This window comes from Rhineura floridana, chromosome 10 (assembly GCF_030035675.1).
Source record: "Rhineura floridana isolate rRhiFlo1 chromosome 10, rRhiFlo1.hap2, whole genome shotgun sequence".
Classification (NCBI taxonomy): domain Eukaryota; kingdom Metazoa; phylum Chordata; class Lepidosauria; order Squamata; family Rhineuridae; genus Rhineura; species Rhineura floridana.
In genome coordinates this window covers 62,741,119-62,765,565 of record NC_084489.1, presented here as the reverse complement: position 1 = coordinate 62,765,565, position 24,447 = coordinate 62,741,119, and the positions used below count along the sequence as shown (strand labels likewise).

The 24,447-nt window shown below is 42.0% G+C and overlaps 1 protein-coding gene across 13 annotated transcripts in view; it reads right to left on the bottom strand.

Moving 5' to 3' along the window:
* KIAA1217 (KIAA1217 ortholog) overlaps nucleotides 1–24,447 on the bottom strand; it is a 269,082-nt gene that overhangs the window by 197,682 nt on the left and 46,953 nt on the right. The gene's annotated exons all lie outside the window — the stretch shown is intronic.

Here is a 24,447-nt window from a genome sequence, read left to right as displayed (position 1 = left end):
GAGGTCTCAAATCCACTTTGGACTCTGGGACGCTAAGTTTTCTGAGTTTGATTCTGGGCTTGGCTCAGTAGAACTCCTGTGTCATTCCAGCATCTGAATCACTTTGTCCTACATAAACTTTTGTTGTTCTCCCCGCTGTTTCGGGTACCATGAGCAAGAGACCAAAAGGCTTTTTGTTTAATGCTAGGCCTGGTCTTGACGGGAGTCAGAGTGAAGCAGCCAACTCAGGCACCGGAATTCAGATGTCATGAAAGGGCACCAAATTGTTTGTTATTTCTTTTTAATTTGTATTTTTACTGCCAGGGAAAGATGCTTTGAGGATTTTCTGCCTCAGGTGCCAAAATAATTGCCTGGTTTGTGGTGGGTGTGGGGGAGCAGAATTTGCCTCAGACAGCAAAGCGTCTTGGTCAGCACTGACTACTACTGGTGAAGGTAACTCTAGTGTTGACACATCTTCCACTTGCACTGTGAAGGTTATCATAATGGGTGATAGGCCCATTCCTCCCTTTATGGCGGTGGGGAGGAGGCAACAGCATTTTTTCCAGGAATTAATACTACTCTTGATAAAATAATCCTTTTCTCTCTTAGTCAGCATTTGAAAGGATTATGAAACCCAATGTCAAACATGGATAATAGTTGGAGATAGGAATGTCTGCCATCTGTCTTTGTGTCCCGACTTATGATTTGTGTGTGAACTAACAAGATGTGCGTGCTCTTACCAAGAACACAGGCACACCTGCTTCACAGCTTTCTGACCAGCGTACACATCCCATAAAGCCATCCAGGCTTCTGCCCTTCCCTTTGTGGGCCCCTGGCTTGCAAATAACCAAAGTCCTAGGCAGGCAGGAGTAATTTATGAGCAAGAGGCTAAGGGAAGAGCTAGGTGAGTATCTGTGCACATGAAGGGATGGACAGGGAGGAGTGCAAGAGGAGAGAGGCTTTCTATTTTCTGCCTCTTATAGAACTGTGGTTGCACAGAGCAGGATCATACCATATTTCATGGATAGTCCAGATGTTGGACTCCAACTCCCATAATTCCTTAGCACTGGCTATGTTGACCAATGGGAGTTGGAGACCAACAATATCTGGAAGACCAATTATCTGTTTTTTTATTGGGTGTCTCATCCCTACCCTACAGAAGTTTAATTATGGTAGTCTGCACAATCATTTTGAGCATGGTTTGGATGTGACCCATGGACAGGTACGGCCGAGCTTAAATGCAAGGGTTTAAATGTCAGTTTGATTTCCCATTTGTAAGAAAAATGTAGATTGTAGGATGGAATAATTGTACACAATCATTAGCACCAAACAACCGTTCAAAAGTGACCTATTAATCAATTATCTAGATAATGACAAAAGTAGCCTCATGAGTCTCATTATATACAGCCAAAAAGGTTAGCAAATTGCTTTTTAATTAATTTAAATGCAAGCCTTGGTCACAGTGGATGTGTGAAGGAACATAATATTTTGATCGTTAGTCTCAGAAAGATAAGTTCAGCAAATGAAAATGTTTCAAAATGTATGCACAGTAGTTTGTAATAGTTTCTTATAATTAGAGCAATGATGGTAGGATCTAAACCTTTGGCAGGCATGGAACGCACTAACAAGGGCAAACTCCGCACTCGGAATGGTAGGTAAATCAGGAAAACAAAATATTTCATATATTAAAATGTACAACTGTGAACTTGGCCAATGAATAAGGCTACCAGGTGTCCTCTATTTGAAGGCCTGTTACAGGACAGTCCTATTTGAAGGTGTCCTCTATTTGGAAGGCTGTCCAAGTCCAGTTTAAAATATAAAGACCCATAAGAAGGGAGCACAGGAGATGCCTTGAAGTTGTCCATCAACAGTTAGCACTTGGACAGCAGGCTGGGCTCTGGCACGCAGGTCACTGGCCAGTCTTTTGCACTATGGGGAGATGCATTTATTTAAATTATAGTAATTATTATTTCTACATTTGTTTCAGTGCATATAAATCAGCATATGTACATTTCATGCAAATTAATTTCCTTTTTTTGGACAATGTGTAAAATGTGAACTAATGTAATTATCTTCTGGGCCTGTCAAACATGCCTCCCAGAAGCTTGTTAAGCTTCCTGCGGTTGACTGCGAAAGGCAAGATCCTCTCACCCCTATCCTTCAGGGCAGGCAAAGACAGCATACTAGCTAGGGGTGGACAGATCAGTCTATTTCCAGCTCATGTCAATTTCACACGTGCTTATTCATGAGTCAACTCCATCTCATTTTCACAATGCTCTGCAATTACATACTTACATTGGTACTTAGGGGTCTCCCACCTGTCAATCATCTGACACCATAAGACATCAGATGCCTCAAGCCACCACTGCAAAGAAGAATCAGAAGTACAGACTGTGCTCCCAATTATTCCTTTGTAGGGTAACAACAGAAAATTTATGTAACTTTAAAGTTGACAATGAGGACATTGAACTTGTCAAGGATTATCAATACCTTGGCACAGTCATTAACCAAAATGGAGACAACAAGAAATCAGAAAAAAGGCTAGGATTGGGGAGAGCAGCTATGAGAGAACTAGAAAAGGTCCTCAAATGCGAAGATGTATCACTGAACACTAAAGGCAGGATCATTCAGACCATGGTATTCCTGATCTCTATGTATGGATGTGAAAGTTGGACAGTGAAAAAAGCGGATAGGAGAAAAATCAACTCATTTGAAATGTGGTGCTGGAGGAGAGCTTTGCGGATACCATGGACTGCAAATAGACAAATAATTGGGTATTAGAACAAATTAAAACAGAACTTTCACTAGAAGCTAAAATGATGAAACTGAGGTTATCATACTTTGGACATGTCATGAGAAGACATGATTCACTAGAAAAGACAGTAATGTTTGGAAAAACAGAAGGGAGTAGAAAAAGAGGAAGACCGAACAAGAGATGGATTGATTCCATGTTACAAGATCTGAACAGGGTGGTTCATGACAGATGCTACTGGAGGTCACTGATTCATAGGGTTGCCACAAGTCGTAATCGACTTGAAGGCACATAACAACAACAACAAAGCCACAGCTTAAACTTTCCTGCCCCTGGTGCCAGATATTTCCAGACGTGGGAAAGATGGGAGTAATATTCCCCGAATAGCCTCACAAGCCAATCCATAGGCCTGATGGGCCTAACTAGGTCCTTGGGTGAGAGACACCACCACCACTGCAGTAGCAGATTGGCTATAGCAGAGTAAAACCAATGTGGCATATAGCAAGCAGAGCCCTCAACATTATGTTGCACAGTGAAACTTGGTACGAGAACAGGAATGTAATATATACAGTATGTCCCTTTTTTCACTGGGTATGCACTGTCAGTGTGTACCCTCAAAATCTGCTGTAGAGGTTTGGGGGGACGATGCAAGGGGCTTTGTGGGGGGGGGGAGAAAGGCAATGTTCTGTTGTATAAACCGAAGCCTCTATGGTCTTTCATGGCCCATTTCAGCCAGAGATGTAATCCAGGGTGGAGCCACAAAACTCTTTGTCAATGGAATCATTCTGTGCCTGGGGTAGGCAGAAGTAAGTCACTATAAATTTGTGATGTACGCATCACCAGGGGCTTTAAGCCTGCTGCAGAGAGAACTTGTCTTATAGCATGATTCTGGTCAGATGCCAAGATCTCCACCGTGGGAACTCATAAACAGCATCTAATCCTGCAGAGAGCATTACATATTTCATACAGTAAAAACATAAACATTTGTTTCTTGGTTCTGCAATATGAAATGCAAGGGGTGGGCTGTTTTGCTGTACTTGCAGCCATACCACAAGCACTTTGATATCTAGGATAAGTACGGCACAAATGCCTAGGCAGATTAGGAGGAATACAAGTAGCATTTAAAAAAAAAAATCCACACTGGAGTTTCTCACAGCAGACAGATAAGAATTACATTCAGTGTCATGGGACCAAATACACCCAAGAGCACTATTCCAACCGAAGGCATTGCTTTCCCACCCACTCACCTTTCCTTCTTCATCAGATAATTCCTATTTGTGCTTCTGCAATATGCAGTCTTAACTGAAGAGTTTGCAGCTTTCCTGGGAATGGCGCATTCCAGGATGGCCCCACAGTTCTGGAAACGACTTCAAAGGAAGAATAGGCACAATCTTGCACAGGGCACAGAAGGAGAGACCCACTAGAAGGCTAAGACCTTTGCTTTCAGAAGTGGAGGTTTCAATGCCGGGCAAGCCTTAATAACCTGCTTCTACAATCGTGTGCAGGATTGGAGGGGATCAACAATATAAAACAAACAAGACCAGCCCATCCACCCCCATTGACCTGCAATGGCTGAATCATAGATGGTTCAGGAAGAAACCTAAACAGCACAAACAGAATGCTCCAATTGCTGACATTCACTCTCACCTTCCAGAACCTTGAGACATTCACAACATAGTTAGCATTACCCAAGAGCTGTTACTCTTCTTACCCTATCTTCTATCCATTTTTCATTTAACTCCTGAACACATTTGCTTCCCAGGGCTAAAGCTGCTGCCAAACTAAAGGAAATCCTATTATATCCTATTATTAATTAAATTTATTAGTCACCATATGCCTATGCCTCTAGGCAATGCACAACTAGTAAACAAAATATCCAATATAGTTAAATGCTACTGCTAAATCAAAACCAAGCCGCAACAAGCCAAGCAAAACTAATTAATCTTAGATGATTAATTGCACGAGTTTTGGTTGATTAAATCAATTCATGAATCCAAATTTGCATAAATCTTCATAGGCATAAAACTAATCATTCTGAATAAAAGCAACATGCTTTCTGGAGTTAAACCAGTGCTTGTTGTGGTTCACTAAACAAATGCATGAAAATACCTTCTGTTGTCAGCCCTGCTGGAAGCGGGTGGACCGATGAGAATGAAGCGGAGGAGGAGGAGGACTTAGAGTGGGATGGTCGAGCCAGTGAGGGGCCAAGCGGGGAGCTGGACTCAGATGGCACCCCAGCTCTGGACTGACAGCTCAACCCCAGCAACTCTGGATTCCCTTGTGGACAGTCAACCTGACCAGCCTGTTGTTTCCCAGCCTGACACTTCCCCTCTCCCAGCTCCCGCGTTGCCTGCAGGCAGCCCTCCTCCCTCTGAGGGGGAAGACGGGATGGTGATGCGGTGGGAAATTCAACAGGCACAGTTGAGGCAGAGTCTTTGCCTATGCACAGGCTCCCAAAAGTGACAGTTAGCACACGCAAGTAGGGTGCCTGCCCAGCCTTACTTAAGCCCAGGGCCGGATTATCCATTAGGCTTAGTAGGCTGAAGCCTAGGGGCCTGGAGCACTTGGGGGCCCGTGATCCACAGAAGCAGGAGCCGCGGATCGCGGGACAAGAGCTTCCAAACCACCCGCCATCCCCCTGCTTCACTTACCTTTTTCTCTGCTGTTTTTTGCAGTTTGCCATCAATCAAGATGGCAGCCAAGGTTTCTCTAAGGGGCTGAAGCCTCTGCCGCCATCTTGGTTGATGGCACCATGCGTGCTACATGCGCGCATTGCTGCCATCAACCAAGATGGTGGCAGAGGCTTCAGCTCCTTAGGAAAACCTCGGCCGCCATCTTGATTGATGGCAAACCTGTGTGTGCAGTGCGTGTAGCCGCAAAAAAAGCAGAAAGGTAGGTGAAGCAGGGGGGATGGGATGGGATGGGACGGGACAGCAGACAGCTCAGAATCAGCCTAGGGGCCCTCCTCAACTTAATCCAGCCCTGCTTAAGCCGAGGGGGGGAGTACTTGCTGAGTCAACGTCTTACTGCAGCGAAGTTGTGCGTAGTTAGACCTAGAGAGAAGCTGAGTTCTGAGTTAGCCGCAGGTAGATTCATGAAGAGCACTGAACTGCAACTTTCTGTTACTTCAATAAAAGAAAAAAACACAGCCGTGTCTGAGTTCTTCGAGTTCGGGCAACTTTCTTTCTTGGAACTGACCTGCATTTTATGGCTACTATACAGAAGCTGCTTTAAAACGCACCATATGGCATTACTTTCCATCTGGTAAGCTGCTAATGTGAAGCAGCTTCCCACACTAATCAGTGTAAACCAAGCACTGTTCAGCTCTGTCCTCACACTAGGTCTTGGGAACAGACCTTGCCTGACTCTAAGGGGCTCCTGACCAAAGCTCACATGAAAGACAAGCATCAGCCTCTCCTATGTTCCCTTGTAAAGGGAACCTAACACAGGTCAACCAACACCCACCAGAAGGAGGGCGGAGGAGGAGAGTGGAGGCAGGGGTGTGGCTTCCTATATAAAAGTCCCTTCCCTTTGCAGTATAGTGGTGGTGAGGAGCTGGAGGTGACAAGGGAATTCTGAAACTCAGTTGTATGGTTGGGCCTATCTGATGAGAGCAGAGATAAACAGCCACAACCTTTTGAGGCGGAGGTGGAAATGGAAAAAGAGGCAGTGGCAGCTAATGGAGACCGACCTATGGGCTTAGACAGAACACCTGTATACAGAGTACAATTTCTCTTCTCCCTGTGACTTGGTTAAAAATCCCTGTTGTTCACTTTCTATAACTGCAATACTTTTGTTTGTCCTTTCATTAACAATGGGGTTGAAATCCACCTTGGGTACACTTTTCAGAAGCAGACCTAGAACATAGTCCTTCTAATTTTATTTATTTATTTATTATTTGATTTATATCCTGCCCTTCCTCCCAGCAGGGGCCCATAATTTTATGGAATGTTGAGGTTGTTAGCTGCTCTGGGCATCCTTCTGGAAGGAAGGGTGGGATATAAATGTTAATAACTAAATAAACAAATGCAATCTGCATTATGATAAACAATGTTCTCAACTTTCAGACACTTTTACAGTATTATTTCTGCAAAAACCATCTGAAGAGGATAAACCGGATTTTACAACTGGGGTTCTTCGTTACCCCAGGTAATCTTAACACACTGGGATAAAAAAAATGTGCCATGCGCTTTTTAAAGTGAGTCAGAGAAGCAGATAAGTGACCTCCTTCTGACACATCACACATGGTTTTATTTTTGGGATATTCTACCACCACCAGATACAGTTTAATTCAGCTTGGGGTACAAAAATACTGCTTAAAACTGTCCATATCAATTTCTAAGATACTCTGGAGAGCAGCTTCCTATAGAAAACTACTCCACAGAACAGTCTATGTCAGATGTTTAGGTTTCCTGGATGACTGAATGCCCACTAGGGATGGGGGGGGAATTCCATTCAGTTTGCATTTAAAGCCAAATTTATCAAATCCACACTTTCTGAAACAATATGAGAACCGAAACACAGCCAGCCTTCAAAATTCACACTTACCCAAATTTTGCAATGCAGTTTTCCAACCAAGCAATGTTTACAAAAATGCATATATTAGGGGAAAGTGTGCACAAAATGAATATACTGGTGAAAATTAAATACAAATATGGATTAGGAGCAATTGTTTGCAAAAAAAATTCATTAGTCAAAACTGCATACAAAAATGTATTTATTGAGATAAATTCACACTAAAATGCTGAAGAATTTTCATTTTTTTAAAAAAATTGCAAATTGCTGCAGAAATGTGGAGAACCAAATTTAGGGTTAGAAAAATAAGAAATGGAGAGAACTGAAACTGACAGATCTTTCCATCCCTAATCCACACCCTGCAGAGGCTACACTCAATTAGGCAGATGTTCAATGCTGTTCCAGCAAAGTCAGTCTCCAAAGAGCCTAGTTCAACAAGAGAAACCAGATTGTCCTCTGCCTGACCTCCTGTGAGATGTGTTGGGAATCTCCAGGACATGCTACCCTATGACAATAGGACTATGGTTTTCTTCACACAATGTGATCCCGTGGCTTTGGACAGTTGCGGTGGTATTGTTCAACAGACTCATACATATGATGAAGCTGCTGCCCATGAGATAGATAAAGGAAAATAGGAAGCTGTTGTAAATGGAGCCAGCAGAAAAGAGAGGAGGAGTTCCCAGTGCATATAAAAAAAGGAGAAAGAGTCACAGCAACCAAATGAAGAATAATATTGAAAGAATAAACAAAACAAAATAAGGCCACCGAAATATTGACAAATACTGCAATGGTCCAATCAATACAGTACGGTAGAAGATTAAATAATAAAAACAGCTGTGTACAACGCTAAAAACATAAGCAGTATAGCACATGTGGACAACAAAACAATTCTCCAATAAATATGAGATCTCATTAGTAGCTTTCATATGTTCACCCCTTTGAGGATTAAAAATTCTTCATCATTGGACCACAACAATTGGACTTATAACCTTTTTGATTGCATTCAGATGTACAGGAACATCCAACAAAATGCAACAGGGTTCAATGGTATGGATAATTCCCTGAAAGGAAGTAATATTCACAAGAATATTGAGACAATGAGGAGTCTTTGAGGTGCCATTCATATGTCCGTGCTGTGTAAAGAAGCACTTCCTCTTATATTGTATGAGTGGCAGCAGCGCTCTCCAGGGTTTCATACAGAAGTCTTTCCTAGCTCTGCTTGGAGATGAGAATTAAACCTGGGAGCTTTTGGATGCAAAGCATGTGCCATTGAGCTGTGGAACCACAACATACAACTTGGCCATGAAAGAGAAGTTAACCCAACACTTTTGATGTTGTGGCTTCCAGCAAGCAAAATACAGGCTTACTGATAATTCCTCACTGGGGTAGTGTACGTAAATAATTCCAAGCCTTTGGTACAGAACCAGGCAATGCATCTTAGTGCTTAAGGTTTATAAAGTGCAGGCCATCAAGATGAAGTGGCCATAAAGGGATCGTGTTTATTTTGCAAGTGCTGCCATAAGTCAAAGAGAGGGTTGCATTTGAAAGCTTGTGATTCACATCACGTTAAAAACAAGCCAGTGATGTCCAGGATTAGTGATGATTGTGGCCCTAACTCTTCTGTTTGCCATCAAGGTATTTTTATTATGACTACTTGAATGGCTTTTCCTGCTTTTATAAATCGTAAAAAAACCTACACTCAACAAAGGTGTTTGCATTTGTGACACAACACCCATTTTAAATCCAGAGAAGGCAGATCCAGGAGGACTTTAATTGAATCTACTGACTGAGATCTTGGAAAATACAAGAGCACAGAAAGGAAAAAATAAGTGAGTGCACTATGAAGAACAAAGATTTTTCTCCTTCCACATCTAACAATGGGAGAACATGTGCTGGGATAGTGGTCAGACTAAGCATCTGCAAAGGACCAGGGAGATCAGCGTACAAATCCCCATACAGCCACTGAGCTCACTGCCTGATCTTAGGGCAATCATGATCTCTTTGATTAACCTATCTCACAGTGCCAGCATGGGGATAAAATGGGGGGGGGAGAACCATGTGTGCTGCCCTGAGCCCCTTAGAGCAGCCTTTCCCAGCCAGTGTGCCTCCAGATGTTGTTGGACCACAACTCCCATCAGCCTCAGCTAATGGTCAGGAAAGATGGGAATTCTCCATGACCAATGGCTTCTTCTGTAAAATAAAAAAATTATTACATGAGCTGTTATATTTGCCACTGGTTTTCACTTAATCACACTTTATAGAAGGGATGGGGAATCTTCAGCCCCCCAGATATCGTTGTAAGGGATGGTCAGGGATGATGGGACTTGTCCCATCAACATCTGGAGAGCCATGGACTTCCCATCCCTCCTTTACAGGGAGGTTTCACTGCTAGATTGTTTATAAAGTGTTCAGTGCAGTGCTAATAGGCACTTCTGTGCAATCTCCCCTCAGTGAGCAGGACATGGAAGTTCTGCACACACGAGGAAGACCAGGCCAGCCTGATCTTCCCTCCACCCCAATTGTTTGCCAATCTGCAACAGTGGAAAATGGTGAAGGCTGTCTTCCGTCATTAGGTGCCATCACTGAATGGCAAGTGAGGGCCGGCAAGGACGAGGTTAACTTTAACCAGCCTCTCTCCCTATGCCATTTTGCTTCCTAACTTTGTGTTGCTGTTTGGTCGGATTTGTAAGTCCAGCACATCCTTGAGCAGAAATCAAAGCCTCCACTGTTATTCATAGCAGCAAGCAGAAACTACCTCACATCACAGATTGAGAGAGATACTCTCCTTATGAGCAGGAAAAGACTTGGCCTCTGCTCTGATAACACTGTCTGATAATGTGTGTTACCTGCACTCGTTATCATTTGGGGCATAGAGTCATGATTTGCCTGTGTTGTGCTTTGCATCTCTTTTATTCTGGTTCTGTATTATCGATTCTAGAGGTTGGTTGCAAGAAGAGCAGTAAAACATCCGTATCAGCCTAACTACAGAAATGTGTGCATCACCCTTAAGAACTGTATTCCTTGTACAGCACTTAGAAACTATTGCAGTTAAGTGGTATAGAACTGGTCTACATAAATAAATAAAAGAAATGTTTGCTTATCTCGTCTACATTCTTTTTTCTTTCCCCCACATCCATACAAATGTTTTGCCTGATGAGGATGCTCAAAATCTGCTTCAGATAACATTTAGCTGCAATTGTAGAGAGGTGCAAATTCCCACAGCTGAAGCCACCCACTCTAAATTTCAGAAAAGGTGACTTTCTGAAATAAAAATAAAAATAATTAAGCACTCTATCTATCAGGGATGGGGAACCTGCAGCCTTCCAGATCTTATTGGACTCCAGCTCCCATCAGCCCCAAACAGTGGGTCAAGGATGAGGGGAGTTGTAGCCCAATACCATCTGGAGGGCCACAGGCTTCCCACCCCTACCATATATAAATATTTGCTGAATTTTTGCATTGCTGCCGCTGAAATCAGCAGTCTTGCATAGCGTTCTTTCTCCCTGTGGTAGTTAACCAAAATGCAGAGCTGAAGAAACATGGACAGTCATGAAAGAAGCAAGCACTGAAGCAGAGTAGGAAGTCAGGACACTTGGAATGTACTCACATCATGTGACATGGTTTGGATCAATTGTTGACAGGGAAAGGGGGTTTCCAGCAGCAGCCATACAGGTCTTGTAATGCCTGCTTCTGGTGGTGGATGGTACCCATTGAGACTGGTAGGGTGGAAGGCAGAGAGGCCCATGGTAGGTGAAGCCAGAGCCAATGACTGGCAGAACCAACTAATGATAGTCTTGCCCCCATCCTTCACCTCCCGGCTGAGGTCTACAGTAGCAACACTGATAGTAAGGGAAAGAAAGCTGACAGGAAGTTCCACCCCCTGGCCTGGTTGTAAATAGGCAGGCAGGCAGGCAGGCAATGGCTAGCTGGGGGCAGAGAAAAGCTGGTGGAGCAGTATCTCATTCATCCTAATGTACCAGTCTCCACTGCCTGCATCAGGGTCAGCTTCAGTGCAAGTGGGTACCCTCATCAGTTGGCAGCCTTACCTGGCAGCGGAGACAAGCTGTAGTGTCTGGGGGCTGCTATTTTAATTGCCCACAATGCCACATACTAGAGGCCTGAGCCAAATCAGGCCCCCATGTCCTGGCTACTCCCACTTGGAATCAGACTCGGGATCACTGATGTGTTTTCCTCCATTACCTTTAGTGTGAAACTTAACACAAGGGCAGTGCATAGCTCAGACAACAGGTTACACAGGTCTCTGGATCTCTACAAGGCATTGCTAGGCATGTTGTCTTGAGAATTTGACACCCCCCCCAAAGACCCCTTAAGTAGGATCAGGGGAGGCATGCTATTTGCATGGGAACTGTCTCTTGGACCAGGACTGGGCATGCAACTGGGCACTCCTATGAGTAGGCTGGAGAGCGGGCTTGGTCAACCTTCTAATTCCCTTGAGCAACCATTCATTTGGAACTGACATGTGTCAGTTCAATCAAGATCTTCAACTGCCTGAGTTTATTTAACAGTGGCAATTCCTTCTTTGCAGCACTGTACAGAAATGTAGGCCTAGTTCTCACTAAGATGGTAAACCTGTATACTGGCTGTTCACCACATCACACTGCAAGTGGAAGCTCTCAGGACTGAATGGTCCTCCAGAAAAAATATAAAAACCCCACATGCAGAACACGAGCATGTCAGGAAAAAGCTCCCAACTGCAGTTCAGAGTGGGTCAGCCTATCCCATCTCAGTGAGAACAAGGCCTTCGATGCTTAGCAAGGACACTTGCTGTAGTGAACTGTGTGGCCCCAGGATGCAAGGATGCATGTAGAGGATTATATGTGTAGCTTAGATTCTGCATTACATTCTACTTTCAAATGCATCACTAGCACACAGACAACAGATTGAGGTTCTTCTTGGCATGCCAGCTTTGCATGTGTCTAAGCTCCTTTTACAGCCATCCAAGTTGGTGGTCATCACCACATCTTGTGATAGCAAATTCCATAATGTAAACTATGCACTGTGTGAATAAGTGTTTTCTTTTATTTGTCCTGAATCTCCCACCATTCATCTTCACCGGATCCCCCTAGGCTCTAGTATTCTGAGAAAAACATGTCCCTATGTCCTTTCTCTATGCCACACATAAAGTAATGACTGCCCCACCAAAACATTCTAAGCTTGTAGAGACCCATTTGCACCAGCTCTAAATCTATTGTTTTCAATAAAAAACTGAATAGCCTTCTTGAGCTACCATTTTGTGGTGGGAACCACAGGTTATATAGACATCCGAAGCTGCCTTATAATGTCAGAATAATGGTACATCTGGTCCAGTTTTATCTCCTTTGACTAGCACTTACCTGTTCAGGTTTCTGGAAGAAGTCTTTCCTGCCATTGGCAACCTGACAACCTGCTTCTTTTGTCACAGGGATGGGAGGTATGTGGCCCTCTAGATATTGTTGAACTCCCATCAACCCAGCCAGCCCAGGCAAAGGTCAAGGAAGAAGGGAGTTGTAGTCTAACAAAGTCTGAAGGACCACAAATTTCCCATCCAGGTTTTATAAAGAGATGTCAAGGACTGAATCTGGGATCTTCTGCATGCAAAGCATGTGCCCCTTCTCAAACATGCTGCTAAATTGAGTTTTGCTTCATGCAAAGAAACTCCATGGGGCTGTATTTATGAAAAGCCTTTCATTCTGCAGCTGATCCTTTGCATTTTCCTTCCTCAACGGTAATTTCCACAGTGTTAAATGAAATTCTGTTCCTAATAAAGTACATTTAGGATCACAGCCTGCAAAATATTTGTAGGAATATTAAATTATGTTCATTGTTTTTAGGAAAGTAATTATTCACAGTTTTCATATATCTTGTTCACACATCTTTCTCTGGGTCCAGTTAAAATAGAGAAGCACGGTTAGACTCACATCAGCACCAATCAAGGCAAACGGAAACCACTCTGACTATAAAAAGGTTGCCTTTTATTGCAAACAGCTGTTTACTAATAAACAGACACATAAGCAGTCCCTGAAGGGAAGGCTGCAAGGGAGAAATGACATTTAACCATGCGGAGGAAAGAAAAGTGTAACAAAAGGCTTTGTGGAACTGGAACCTGAGATCTTCCTGGCACCGTTCCCAGCTCCTATTTAATTTTATGTCCTATGTCAAGTTTTATATACCCTCCCATTTGAGTTACCCAAACCATATTTTGCTTCCTTGTTCAACTTGTTTTCAAACTACTGTTGCAACCCTCTTGCTGTAAAATAGACAAGCCATGATGCAATGTTTTATTATTTCTATTTACAATCAGATTTGTGAAGACTCTTTATTTTTTGTTTTACTCATTATAATTTATCCAGCAGGTCATCAGAAACAGAATGGTTTAGGAATCTGCCAGTCATGCTACCAGCCTAACATGACCTTGAATCATATTACAGGTTGACAGACAAGGGTGACGGGTGCTATCACTTTCCTCTTCCTCCTTGCACAATAAAAACCGCAACACGTAGCAGGTAAAATAAAATGAAAATCCCTATGCATTGGAATAATTTTAGTTATATTTTTAAATGGTGATAAGAGCCCTCTTCAGGTGTGATACCTATACATAAAAGAAACCCAGGGGAGGGGGGGATGAGTGCACACATTCCCCTCTCCAATCGCCATTCCCATGGCCCTCCAATATAGATAGCAAAATCTCAGGTAGAGAGCCTCCTGTACTTGTGGAGCCTCCTCATGCATTTCAGAACCTAGATTTTCCAGGATTCTAAAACGTGAGGGGAGGTTCCAGAAACACAGAAGACTCCCAACCAGAAGTTCACCCTCCAACTTGGGAAGAGCAAAGGGAACTGTAATGGAGAGGGCAGAGCTACCATGCTTGTCCCCTCTGCCACCCCCCAATGTTTACTTTACTCCCAAGTATAATGCCTGAAAAAGACTCTCCGTGGCGCAGAGTGGTAAGCGGCGGTAACGCAGCCGAAGCTCTGCTCACAGCCGAAGTTCGATTCCAACAGAAGGAGGAAGTCGAATCTCCGGTAAAAGGAGTCGAGGTCCACTCAGCCTTCCATCCATACGTGGTCGGTAAAATGAGTACCCGGCATATGCTGGGGGATAAAGAAAGGCTGAGGAAGGAACTGGCAATCCCACCCCATATATACAGTCTGCCTAGTAAACATCACAAGACGTCACCCTAAGAGTCAAAAACGATTCGCACTATTCAGGCTAATGTATGTATTAATTTAAATTATACACATTCATGGTGTGGATATAACACATTTTATTAACTGTGCAGAGTACTACATTGGATTATAAATTATTATTATACAGTGCAGAGTTTTGCTCCATGGAACTCACCATTGTATATAAGGGAGGAAGTATAGCTAGAGGTCTCTGCTTTCCTAAACATTACAAATTATCAGCTTCATTAGTGAGTAAAAGTTTAACCAGAGAAGGGGGAAAAAGTATGGTGCCTTCAAAGGGAGAGTGGCCATTAGGGATAGGATCTGTTGGCTGGTGCCAATTCAACCGCATTCTGTTGACTTAACAGGCTGGTATAGATTCAAATTCATTCTTTGTCTGCAAGCGACTGCTTTTACCATCCATTTTCCCCCACCCTCAGAAAAATATTGATATTTTAAAAGGAAATGTTGATATTTTGAAAGAAAATGTTGACAAAGGAATATCAATACATTAAAGGAAATACTGATAAACATATCAATATTAATATCAATATTTTAGACACAGATTTTTTAAAAAAGAATCCTTTCCCAAAAATAGCCATGGAAAGCCACTACATAAAATGTACAAAATATACAAAAAATCCTGTCCGCAATTATAGTGAATAAGCAAATTAATGGTAAATCTGGTAGCAAATCCCAGTTGGGCGCAATTCTAGAACATCCCTAGTGACCATAGCTTAGTGGTAGAACCCATACCTTGCATCCCACTGATTTCAATAATAGCTATACACCTGCTCACATTCAAAGGATAGCAACGTAGCAACATTAGCCCAAAACATATTGGCCGCAACTCAATGAGCAATTGCAACTGCCAGAGCATCTATGAAACAGACAAAGCTCTCTGCCTTCAATGGCTAGCGATGCCTGGCACTGCACTGATGAGTGGATTCTCATAAACAGTGCACTTCTCCAATACAGTCGTGTGTACTGTCACTATCCCCTTGATCTTAAAAGGCAGTAGTGCAATTTTCAAACACACTTCTTGTTTGCAAAATGAGGGTCACTTCAATGAGATCCTATTCTCTTCTATAAGCTAGAGAAAACACAGCACGAGCTTACACCTGGATCTTTCTGGTTACTTGCTGCTTTTTCATGACTACAGGTTTAAGTCATTCATCCTTGGCAGAGCTTGGAAAAGTTACTTTTTTGAACTACAACTCCCATCAGCCCTAGCCAGCACAGGGGCTGATGGGAGTTGTAGTTCAAAAAAGTAACTTTTCCAAGCTCTGATCCTTGGGCTGTATGAACAGCTTACCCTTGCCATTTCTTATCCCTTTCCTTTAGCCATTCCCAACCCTGTATCTATTATCAGCAGACCATCAAACTAAAACATCTTCTATCTTCAAGCATTCCCTCTACAAAATGGCTTAATTGTTAATGTAACCTTTCCTTCTAACTTTAGATTCTTCCATATAGGTTTCTGATATGAGAGAGAGAGAGAGAGAAGAGAGAGAGAGAGAGAGAGAGAGAGAGAGAGAGAGAGAGAGAGAGAGAGAGAGAGAGTCGTCTCTTATTGACCATAACAGTAAAATGAATTCTTTGGTCTCTGTGTCATTGGAATTTTGGCTCATTTTCAGTGAATTAAGCAACTGATGGGCATGATTCAATTGCTGCAGACAGAATCAGCTACTGATTAATGGTTCTGAATGAAGATAGGAAGGCAGTTCTTGGGGAACTAAACACCAGGTTAATCATCCCTGGAATAGGGCAGGAGGGCACAGAGTAATAAAGACCGAAGAGCTGCAGAGAGGCAAATGGTCCAGGCAATTAGCCCTGCTTGACTAGGACAATCGAGTTAGATAATGGCTTACCTGTAACAGGGAGCTGCAAGGGAAGATTGGGCGCTATGGGTGCCATTATGAGCACAATGTAATTGCAAAGTCACCGACATGAAGTTGGAAACTGTGGGTAGACTCATCTGGGGGCCAATGTACTATCAAGCTGTCTTTGCAAGACCTGAACCTGTAATTTCAGGCTATTTTCAGATAAAATAATAAATAATGTATTAAGGGCAGAGACTTCAAAAATGATAGGCAGTTTCAGCAGAAGAAACCTGTAATTTTCAGTAGTGAAATAATTTTTAGTATATTCCTAGTATTACAATTTATGTTTATGTTTATTTTAAAAAACTAGCTTTCCTAGTTTTACACTCATTGTTTACCTTTTAACCTTATGACATCTGGGTAGACATCTACTTCAAATATGTATTTGTCTACCTTTTATTTTAGTATCCCTCTTTGTAAAAATATAATACCAAGTGTCTCTGCTCAGGATTCAGACTGCAACCCAAAGACACTGGATTTCTGGGTCCAGAAGTTACCAAGTAGAATATACAACATAAGCATCATCTAGGGAAGCAGAAAACAGATGCGTTTGAAGGAAGGACTGTATTGGTGTGTCCATCATTTAACACAAGGTTTGGTGCAATGAGAGAAGAAATGAACCATTATCTTCTACCACTTAGACAAATTCATAGAAGATAAAGCAATCAATGGATGCTAGCAGGGATTTAAAGGGATTTAGTTTGGATTTAAAGCTGAAATTCACACTTTCCGAAACAATAAGAGAAATGAAGAACCCTTCAAAATTCATACTTTTCCAATTTTGCCACACAGTTCTCCAGCCAAACAATGTTCGTAAAAGTGCATACGTTAGGAGGAAATAAAAATAAAATATATTAGTGAAAATATACAAAAAGCATTATATTAGGAGAAATTCCTTTCAAAAATATGTACATTAGTCAAAATTGTATACAAAAATGTGTTTGCTAGAAGGAATTTGCATAAAAATGCTGAAGAATGTTCATCCTGATTAAAAAAAATCACAAATCGCTGCAGAAATGTAGAGAACTGTCTTCAAGACTGGAAAAATGAGAAATGGAGAGAATCGAAATTGACACATCCTTCCATGCATAGCTGCTAGTCAAGGTGGGTATATACTGCCTCTGCATACCAGCTGCTAGTGATCATGAACAGGAAATGCTATTGCACTCCCGTAGGTATCTGACTGGCCACTGTAAGAACACTGTCTAGATAGGCCTTTGGACCAAGGCTCTCTTTACATTCTTGTGTTCCTAGCAGCAGGACGGAGGTGAGGAGAAAATGTTTTGGCTATTTTAATCAAATTAATGCTGTACCAAACAGAACACACTGGGCTTTGCATTCCATGGTGTTATTTTTAATAATATTTACTTCATTTATTTAACAGCATGAAATAAAAGAGTGTCAAAAATGCAAGCAGGATGAAAAGATACACTAATCAACCTACAGTTCAAGAGATGCTTATTCCGAGAGACCAGCATCTGCTTTATTCATCTTAGTTCGTCATTTTCTATCCCACTTTTGTATAAGATATTATCTCCAAACTGGCTTATAATATTTATAAAGTATATATATATATACTATTAAACATTTAAAACAGATGAACACACAACTTAAAAATTCTATCATTAGAAAAAACTATGAAGTATAGCAGTAGTGAAATAAAATATCATAAGAAAGCAAGGCCTATTTAAATACTGTAAGTTGGTTTTCAGTGCCTATCCGACCACAGGCCCAACAGATTTCCATAGGGGTGTCCTTCTATAAATGCTGGTGCCACCACTAAAAAGGCCCTCCCTCTCAGTTTCAAATGCCTGCTCAAACCATGAAGTTTACTGGGCAGCCTTGGACAAATCATTCTCTCTCAAACTAATTTAATTCAATTTATTGGATTTCTTAGTCGCCCATCTGGCTGGCCATCCAGCCACTCTGGGCAACGTACAAAATGAACAAAATAACACAAAATGACACACCAATACAATAACATTAAAATCTAAACGTGATAATGGTAAAACACAACCTACCTTACAGGGTTATTGTGAGAATATAAAATGCTGCAATGAGCTCAGTGGATAAAGGTCATAAATAAATGATCCTTGGGTTTAGTGCTAGATTAATCAGATCAAGGAAACTAATGACCAGCATTTAAGAACAGCATTATCTGGTTATTATATTTGTGTATTTTTTTAAAAAATGTATTCCTTCACCTCCACCTCACCCACCAAATACCTCTGCTTTAACTACAAACTAAAGGCAAATACAAAGAAATGGGGGACAAAAGCCACAATAATTTATCAGACTAAATATAAAGGAAGCCAAGCATGTTACTTCCATTCCAATAAATGCACATAAGCATAGGTTTGTTTAATGTCAGGCTAACAGACTGTCATGCATCTTCCTCTTTGGAACCTCATATAGTAGTTGAAATAAACATTTCTCCAGATGCAGATACTATCCAGATCGACTACTTTAAAAACAACAACACAGACTCAGACACACACACACACACCAAAAAAACCAACATAACATTTCAAATGCATTATATTTCCTTCCAGCACTATAAGGGAAAACTGATGGGAACAAATGTAGCAAATAGCCATTACACAAACAGCCAAAGCTGGCGAGCAAGCATACTTATTTGCATCCCCATCTTATGCTGGGAAAAACAGAAGGGAGTAGAAAAAGAGGAAGGCCAAACAAGAGATGGATTGATTCCATAAAGGAAGCCACAGACCTGAACTTACAAGAGCTGAACAGCGTGGTTCATGACAGATGCTCTTGGAGGTCACTGATTCACAGGGTTGCCATAAGTCATAATCGACTTGAAGGCACATAGCAACAAACTTATGCTTATGTGAGTGTCATCCTATGTATATTCCTGTTGACCCATTTTGTTTTTCTAAATATTCCACATGTCTACTAAATATGCTTAAACGTTGCTGTATGCTATACAAAGTTAAAATCCCAGTGAAGTAGAAATCCTGGGTTGGATCCAAGCCACCAACTTAGATGGCTTTAAAAGAGGATTAGACAAATTCATGGAGGATAAAGCTATCCATGGTTACCAGCCACAGTGACTATGTTCTACCTCCACTGTCGGAGGCAATATGTCTCTAAATACCAGTTGCTGGAAATCACAAGTTGGGAGTTCTGTGGTGCTCACATCCTATTTGTTGGCTTCCCATAGGCATCTGGTTGACCACTGTGGGAACAGGATCCAGGATCCAGCAAGGCTCTCCATATGTTCTTATGATTCCTTTCCTACTAAAGGAGTCTTCCTCTGACAGAAAGACTCTTTGGCTTGGAGGAAAGTAACTTTTGGATCCAACCCTCTATCTCCTTAAATCTCAAAATTCTCCCAGCATTCCATCATCATCATGGCATCTTACACAGACTGATCCAGATGACTCAGTATGAGCGGCATGGCTTCTTCTAATCACAAGTATTACAACCAGAGTTCATGCCAGGAGCAAACTCAGATACCATCCCATTACCTTTGCGCACCTTGATGAATTGCAGTCCTACTGATTGAAGAGCAGTCAGTCATAAGCATGATGCAGCTCTATTCACACCTTTCTTAACTCACATAACATGAAACTGCTTCCTAATGGGGTCATCCTCTTACTGATGTTTAAAACTAAGACATATGAACTCCACTCTAAATAAAACCTAATAAAGGCTGTAGAGTAGCCTTCCACAACACTGTGCCCCCCAGATGTTTTGGACTACACCTCCCACCATCCCTGACCATTGGCCATTCTGGCTAGGCCAATGGGAGTATTAGTCCAAAACATCTAGAAGGCACCACATTGTGGAAGACTGATGTAGAGTTACTAATATATTGGATAGGGCAAGCATAAACGTGAACATACGTTTCCACCCCATCCCCCCAATCTGGATAACATTTTCATTAACTGGGTATCTTCCTGAAGCTTCTTATTCCATTCTCAAAATGCAAAGGTGTGATTAGTTTTATTTTTATTTATTTATTTATTATTTTATTTATATCCCACCCTTCCTCCAGCAGGAGCCCAGAGCGGCAAACAAAAGCACTAAAAACACTTTAAAACATCATAAAAACAGACTTTAGTCGATTTAAAAAGTTCTTCTTTCCTTCCCATTTGTTTGGATCAGATCAGGAGATGGAGAAACAGTATACCTTACCATTGTTTTTGCCAAAATTATTTCTAAACTTCTGTTTAAAAGATAACTAGGTTGCAAGACAGTGATCAAATGAGGATGCAAAAATGTCACATGCACACACATTACACATCTAATTTGTACTGACACCCATTTGTTTTTAGAAAGGGTGAGTCTGGTGGCTATTGTTCCTCTTGCTGCTATTACTGCTCCTAATTGATGAGTGATTATGAAAGGACAGCCCATCCCAGCATAAGGTCACTTCTCAGTTCCTAGACAGAATTAGAATGTTTTCCTCTGCCTTCTTCTCCCCAAAACACGTGTGTGTGTGTGTGTGTGTGTGTGTGTGTGTGAGAGAGAGAGAGAGAGAGAGAGCGACCCTCAATAGTTCAAAATGCCCTTGTTTATCATCTCTCAATTTAACTGGTGCAAGATTTACCATGAACAGCCTTGAGATTTAAAATTCTCCTCCTCTCCCCACTAACTTCATATGAAATGCTGCAGATCTGATACATATTTGTAGGGCAGATTGCAAGGCAAAAAAAGGAATGGCATGCTCCATAATGTGATTTTTAAAAAAACACTAAGGGTGATAAAAGAAAGGGAGGAAGGTCTGTGGTTTGGCAGATACAATTTGAATTTTAAAGTGGCAATGATGAAGTCTCCTTAGATAGAACTCATTAACCGTCTCTTGCCTGACAACAAAATGCAATATTCTAGGGGTGGGGGGGAATCCTTTAAACTTTTCTATTGTTCATAGGAAAGCCTGGCAGATGGAAGCAAAGGGAGGAAAGGGGGTTTGCATTTAATCCTCCTGTTATTGGAACAGAGTTTGATGCTTTCCGCTAAAAGAGAAAGATCATCTTCAATGCAGGTGAGAGGTATGCATTACCTGCAGGTAAGTAGCATCACCTTTGACAAACCCAAGAACCACAAGATGACAAAGGCTAAAACTTGCATCTTCTAATACAAAAAATAAAATGTAATGGCATTTTGCTTAGCACCCATATTTTTATGAAGTATTCACATTCTTATGACCTATAGAGAACCAGGGAAAGTAACTTGGCCACCTAATGAATCTAGTAACCAATGTCTTCAGTACATTTTCCTTTTGCATGAATCAAAGCAGACATTCCCCTTTCCTTTCAAAGACCATGCCTCATTATGTTAATTAAAAGGGATTTCAAAGGAGGCACTGTCCCTGCAATTTTTTATCATTATAATAAATTATATAAGGAATCCCACTTTTGTTTCCTTCATTAGTAGTAATTCTTCTGCATAGCTCAAGACTTTTCATCTTCAGTGGTTAGCTACAAGGCTAAAGCATTCAGATCGTATTACCAATAAAGCCAATCTACTGGACTGGATGAATCTAAAATTACCAGAATAGGGTAATACCTTTATTAGGATCAACAAAAATGTCACAAAGCCATAAGCAAGTTTTTGAGTGTTTCACAATTCTTCTTCAGGCTGGATGTTAAAACAAAACAAAGAGGCAGGGAGAAAAATGTGGACATTACGTTAAAGCCTCAAAATCTGAAGTATGTTTCAGTCTTAAAATGGAACACAAGAGGGCTCGTGCAGAATTATTTAGATTACCCTCTGCTAGGTGACATAAAGCTTTCATATTGTGCAAAGAGCTGCTATGAAAAAGAAGCAATACATTTTGTTCTAGACTGGATTAGTTAGCCAACGAATTCATAGAACTCATGTTGTTGTATCGTTGTTATATGCCTTCCAGTCAATTACGACTTATGGTGACCCTATGAATCTTTTCTGGATATATTCGTAGGGTTTTCATGGTAAGAGGTATTCAGAGGTGGTTGACCATTGCCTTCCTCTGAGCCTATGGCATCCGGCATTCCCAGGCGGTCTCCCATCCAAGTACTAACCAGGCCTGACTCCGAGATCAGATGAGATCCGGCGTGTTCAGGGTAGTATGGCGTATTAGCAACTATTACAAATGTCAGCTATGATTGTAATCCCCATGTTGAGATGCAATACAATTCAGGCCACCAGCCACCACCTATACCAGTGGTTCCCAACCTGGGGTCATTTTGTAGTGTAGGAACTTATCCCTATTCTTTCCATGTCATTCCTACCTCTGGTACCTAGGTTTCTGTTAAAGACGTAACGTCCAGGAATGCATGTACTTCATTAACTGAGGTATTACTGAATCTGAGTGGTTTCCAACCTGGGGTCCGTGACCCCCACAGGGACTGGGAAGGCATCCTGCGGGGGCCACAAAAAGCCAAGAGAGGAATTATTTATTATTTTTTTAAAAACCGTTTTCAGGACAGCTGAAACAAACTGAGTAAGTGCAAGTGACTTTCATTCCTGGCTCCTCACCCCACCCCCCAAGGAAACCAGCTGCTAATTGCTCTTCCTGGACTCCCAGCTCCTTAACCCCTTATAGGGAAGGGTAGGCCCCGCCTTTGCATGCTGCTCGGACCAGTGACAGCAACAGCAGTAGCAGAACGAGGAGAGTGGTGGCCTACGTGGACTGAGTGGGAGAGGTAGGTGTGTGCATGTGCGTGTGTAGAGGAGGGGGGGTTCTTTGGCCTTCTTGCAACCCCTTCCAACAACCCACCAGACTCCTGCAATGTGAATAACACAGAAAGAGGCATGCAGCGGCAATGGCACACACTCCTCTCCCTGCACATTTTCCTTAGTCCCACACAGGCCGTTACCAGGCTAAGGGGAAGGTGGTGGTGATGGGAGGGTGAGAGACAGAAAAGGAGGTCACTCCTCACCCCTTTGTCTCAGAAAGGGAGGGAGAGAAAGGAGGCAGTAGTTGAGGAAGATTCCAGCCTCACGCTCACCGTGTACTTCCCTCTTCTCCCTCCCTGGGACGCTCTCCCTTTGGTGGAAGGGGACAGGAGGGGGGAGAGAGGAAAAGGAGAGGAGAGGGACCGTGTGTGTTTGTTCTGAGGTCTCACTGCCACCACAGGTCACTCCAAGAAAGGAAGCACCTGGAATGGACATGCAGCCCACTCTGCTCCAACCCTCCCTTCCTCCCCCTCCCTGTCCTCATGTCCCAAGCGCCCTCCCTCCCACGTGGCCACTCCTCTTCACGTTTCCACTGAACTTCTTACTTGCTACCTTCTTTTGACCCACTGGAGCTCTTCCTCACCCCAAACTTGACATGCGTTTCCTCCCTCTATCCCTGCCCTCTCCCTTTGCATTACTTTTCTCTCTTTCTTCTCTCTCTGCCCACTCACACTCACCTGCCCCCACCTCTGGCACCCAAGCTTCCTCTGATTTTGATTTTGCCTATAGGCTTGCATGATCCATGTATTTAAATTTGTTATATATTTATTGGCCTTTTATTTCCTGCCAAGCAGATTTCTCTCTCTCTTCTGCCTCTGTTTCTCCCTCTGCGTGCAAATCATGATGATGGCCAGAGCAGCAGCAGGAGCAATAATTAATATGTGAGGATAACAAAAAAAATTGAGGTTACGGGGGACGGGGGATCCCGTACTCATAAAGGCTGGGAACGATTGACCTATACAATAGGCATAATAATAATCCACCTCAATGAATGCATGAAATTTATTTATTTATTTATTTATTTATTTATTATATTTCTATACCGCCCCATAGCTGAAGCTCTCTGGGCGGTTCACAACATATAACATCCAATATACAATTTAAAAACATATATTAAACTTAAAAATTATAAGAAATGAGTCTTGTAAATCTTTGTGCTCCAGTAAACAAACTAAATACATTATTCACTGTTGTTTATGGGAACCCTATCCACTCCATTGTAGCAGGCTTAAGCAGAATCAAGACTGAACTTGCTGAATTTTAAAATGAAAGTACTTTGCTGGATACCATCCATCTTATCTGAGCCACTGTTCCTCTAGCCATATTTGTGGACTCTTTGGTGATGGAAAAAGCACTCTGACAATGCTCAAATTCTCTTCTTTCTTATTGTTTTATATACTTTATACCTAAGATGTGCCACTGAAAACCAGTTGGAAGACAAAGCTTGCACTCACACCAAGTCATC